We start from the raw sequence: 5,000 nt of genomic DNA on the forward strand, positions 1-5,000 counted from the left end.
GTTGTTGCTTGAGTTTTAACAACGGACGACACTTTGCAGCTGCTGTGGTGGTCGATTGCTGTGGCGTAATGTGGTGCTTCGTGGTGGATGTTTTGGTCTTGTTTCTGTACCAGTCCTTAGAGGGAAGCAGTTGAATAGAACAAAACAACAATGATGGCTGTGTGAAGTGGTAGGGTTAAGTCTCTGGAGTTGGTGTGCTGTTTAATAAAAGCTTTGGTTGTGACACTTGCAAAGATATCGACTCAGCCTGACGATGAGTATGGATATGTATATATACATATATATATATATTATATGCATACGTATGTATATGAGCGTGCATGGCATAGTGGTTAGGGTATTGCGTTCACTAGTGCGAGATCATGGTATATAAAGAATAAGGAACATTTTACTTAAAATATTGCAGCAAAGAATGACTTTACAGTTCTCATTTTAAAAATTATTGTATTATGGTACAAAACCGTTCAGCTAATTTGCTAGTTTGTCTAATTAGTCACTTTTTTCCGTATTTAAGGTAATAAATTAACCAAATTCAACTTAAATAAGTATAGTGTAAACTATAATGAGTTTTAATATTCAAACTATAATGTAAACTATAATGAGTTTTAATATTCAAATATTAATTTTAGCTGCAATATTTTAAGTAAAAAGATTCTTCTTTACTTTGCATGAATAGCTTTCCTATACTTTTCCAGGTGTAATAACTTGTCCTGTACTTTTCCAGGTGTAATAACTTGTCCTGTACTTTTCCAGGGGTAATAACTTGTCCTATACTTTTCCAGGTGTAATAACTTGTCCTGTACTTTTCCAGGTGTAATAACTTGTCCTGTACTTTTCCAGGTGTAATAACTTGTCCTGTACTTTTCCAGGTGTAATAACTTGTCCTGTACTTTTCCAGGTGTAATAACTTGTCCTGTACTTTTCCAGGTTTATAATCTTAAGAATATTATTTTTCATGCTTGCATGAAATAAGTAATAACTTGTCCTATACTTTTCCAGGTGTAATAACTTGTCCTGTACTTTTCCATGTGTAATAACTTGTCCTATACTTTTCCAGGTGTAATAACTTGTCCTATACTTTTCCAGGTGTAATAACTTGTCCTGTACTTTTCCAGGTGTAATAACTTGTCCTATACTTTTCCAGGGGTAATAACTTGTCCTATACTTTTCCAGGTGTAATAACTTGTCCTGTACTTTTCCAGGTGTAATAACTTGTCCTGTACTTTTCCAGGTTTATAATCTTAAGAATATTACTTTTCATGCTCGCATTTTTCCATGTAATCCAGGATCTTTCCAGGCATTGCGGTCATAAGATAATTAATAATGTATCAATTAATTATTTAAAATTATAACTTATAAAATACTGAAAGATAATATTTCAATTTTTTACATATTTAATTTAAATACATGCTGTGATTAAATTATTTGATATTACCCATCCAAACTAAATTAATGGCAGGTATTTTTACCAGGTTGTAGGTTGCACCATGGCTCACCAAGTTACATGCAACAAGACCCCCAAAACCAACCCGACCGGAGTAAAGTATGGCTGAACTTAGAACCTTGTGAAGAGAATGCAAATCCTTAATTCGTAAGCTATAAATGATCAAGATATTTGTGATTATTAAAATCTGCGAGGAAATTCTTGAAATTTAAAGGATGATAGTAAACTCAAGATGTTTTCCTTCACAACCTTGCTACGAAATTGGTGAAAGGTCAAAGTTTATTCGAAAATTAAAAAAGAGAAGACATACAAACATCATCGAATCAAGCAGAAGAGAATCCCGAAGTCAGTCAATGTTGGATCGAATGTTAATTGTGGCGAGGAGGTGTATGTGTGTGTGTGTGGGGTGGCATTGATCAGTTGAATTGTGAGCATTGGTGGTGGTCGACTTGGGATCGGCCGATAGCAACAACAACAACAACAACAACAACAACAACAACAACAACAACAACAACAGTTAACACTCAGAATAGCGATGGGTGTGGATATCCTGCGATCGATATTAGTTCGGTTTCATTCGAATGAATATGGCCATGGAATCAGCTGTTCCATATCCTGAAAGTAACAACATCACCATCATTATCATTGTCGTCATCATCACCTTCATCATCATCATCATCATCATCATCATCATCAACAACAACATCGTCGTCATCATCATCATCATCATCATCATCATCATCATCATCATCATCATCATCATCATCATCACACGTATACACACATACAGACAGAAGCATACCCCCTCCTTACAACACACACACACATATCCTGAACCCAGTTAGCAACATGTACTAATATGACAGAGGGGGGAGAAAGGGAGAGGGAAAGACATTACATTTGTAGTATGAGGGACGAAGTACCATCCACCTTCCTCTCAGGTTCTCTTGCAGCGTGGACTTACATCTGAAAACACCCTAACCGCCTAACCCCTGGCCAAAACCTAAAGTTAAATTCCCTCTAGAACGTATGTCCACGCACGTCAGTAGAGCCCGACCACCCCGAAGCAAAGAGGTCCTACTTCGCTTTTACCTCATCCTCCACAACATATAACTAGAAGAGAGAGAGAGAGAGGGAGGGAACGAGACAGACAGACAGATAGATAGACAGAGAATAAAATGGCTGAGTGAACGGAAGAAGCATTAAAACGAGACAAACATTAAAACGCGTCTAATGTGAAATAAATCGGCGTCGAATGAGAGACGCTGAACAGACGGCGCCAAAATGACCGTAGTTCCCTACGCCGCATACACAATAGACTCAGCTCAATCTAACTCACTGAAACTTCGAAACAGAAAGCCAAGATAATAAAATAGACAGACGACGAAATACTTACCGTTATGCCATATGGTTTTCGACTTTGTGTTGGAGTATAAGATTGCAGGGAATAGCTTAATTTTTCCCAACCACATACATGAATTTTTCATTAATAGACAACCAGCCGGTATCTCCGTGACATGCGTATGAAAAGCTGACACATAGAATCGGCGGATCTTTCTGTAGAGAGAAAAAAATATAAAAGGGCTGGTTTCAGATCTTTTTGCTGTTTAACCTCCGCAATGTGCATTACTTTATCTGGAAAGGCATTTATTAATGTCAACGAAGTACAAAACTCTAATCTTCTGCTAAGTAAAATTCCCTGACTTAAATATACATGTTGTAGCGCTCCAGCCATTTCGTGAAGGCCTCATGAGTAACAGTTTTATGATCTTTTTGCAGCTGTGATAAAATATCATATTGCTCTACCTTCGGTATTCGAATACTATTTTATCCACCTTGTTTCACAATTTATGTGCTTACTTGTGCATGTATGTATGTATGCATGTATGTATGTATGTATGTATGTATGTATGTATGTATGATGTATGTATGTATGTGTATGTATGTGTATGTATGCATCTATGTATGTATGTATGTGTATGTATGTGTATGTATGTGTATGTATGTGTATGTATGTGTATGTATGTGTATGTATTTGTGGGGGTTTATGTTTGAATGTGTGCACGTTTGTTCCCCACTATCGCTTGACAACCGGTGTTGCTGTGTTTACGTTCCCGTAACTTGGATGGATGGATGGATGGATGGATAGATAGATAGGTAGACAGAAAGACAGACAGATAGGTAGATAGATAGATAGATAGATAGATAGATAGATAGATAGATAGATAGATAGATAGATAGATAGACAAGTGGGTAGATAGACAGAGAGGTAGATAGCTACATAATATGTAGATAGACACATAGATAGACAGACAGACAGACAGACAGACAGACAGACAGACAGACAGATAGATAGATAGATAGATAGATAGATAGAGAGAGAGATAGATAGATAGATAGATAGATAGATAGACAGACAGACAGACAGACAGATAGATAGATGGATAGCTAGATAGATAGATAGATAGATAGATAGATAGATAGATAGATAGACAGACAGACAGACAGACAGACAGACAGACAGATAGATAGATAGATAGATAGATAGATAGATAGAGAGAGAGATAGATAGATAGATAGATAGATAGAGATAGATAGATAGACAGACAGACAGCGTTTATGCAAACATAATCTTTAAATAATAATCTGTATATAAAAAATTATTCGTGCAAAGAATATAATGCAAAATTTATTTTCGATTTCGAAAATAAATTCAAAATAACTCGTGACGAATGCTCTGTATGAGGAATTTCGGAGAGAAGGAAAAGAATTGAGAACATCCATCTTGGACTTAACTTTCATTTTTTCTTTTTCTTAAGCGGTTCTGAAAGGGATTAAATTTGAACCCGGAATCTAAAGCCAATTGAGTAATATGAAGTGATAATGATGACCTACCCAACGCCCGTTATTGAGAAATGATTTTGGGGGCTCGTTGCCAGATCGTCCCATGGGGAACTTTTCAGGTTTTTAGCAGAGAACCAGTTTTCAAGAGTTGTATTTCGTCCATTAAACACCATTGTTACTACGGCTGTTTCCTTTTTGTATAACACAAGTTTCACCTGAAAACAACAACAAAAAAATTTTTACATTGCAAGTTTTACATGCGCATGCCTGTTTGTATGTGTGTGTGCATGTGAATGTAGGTACGAGTATGTATGCGTGTATGTGTGTGTATATATATATATATAATATATATATATATATATATATATGTGTGTGTGTGTGTGTGTGTGTGTGTGTGTATATAATTCAAATAAACAAAACGGATACCTGCATTACCTCTGGATATCTTTGTTGCTTATTTTGATTTTAATCACCTTACTTTGAAATTGCATGGATAATACTATACTGAATTCTGGTGCCTCAACCTAAGTACCATAGCTATTCTTGCTGCAATAGTGACAACATGAAATTCTTCCGTCCTCTTGCTCGGTTAAAGTATTTAAGAAAAATTACATTAATATATGTTGTCTGTTAAAAATCAATATTTCTTGCAGCTGAAGATAGCGCTGTATTTAAATTGTTCTAATGACTATATTTTTCAATTAAATGGAGC

At 35.8% G+C, this 5,000-nt stretch overlaps 1 protein-coding gene and 1 long non-coding RNA gene across 2 annotated transcripts in view; both read right to left on the bottom strand.

Moving 5' to 3' along the window:
* The window catches only part of LOC118768579, a 102,316-nt gene that overhangs the window by 80,911 nt on the left and 16,405 nt on the right, over positions 1 to 5,000 (bottom strand). The window lies entirely within an intron of this gene.
* Positions 1,791 to 2,909, bottom strand: LOC118768586. Its single transcript, XR_005004387.1, has 2 exons — positions 2,841 to 2,909; positions 1,791 to 2,059 (listed from the first exon to the last, which is right to left on the bottom strand). It is a non-coding gene; the product is annotated as an uncharacterized LOC118768586 (long non-coding RNA).

Source organism: Octopus sinensis, linkage group LG30, assembly GCF_006345805.1.
Source record: "Octopus sinensis linkage group LG30, ASM634580v1, whole genome shotgun sequence".
NCBI lineage: Eukaryota > Metazoa > Mollusca > Cephalopoda > Octopoda > Octopodidae > Octopus > Octopus sinensis.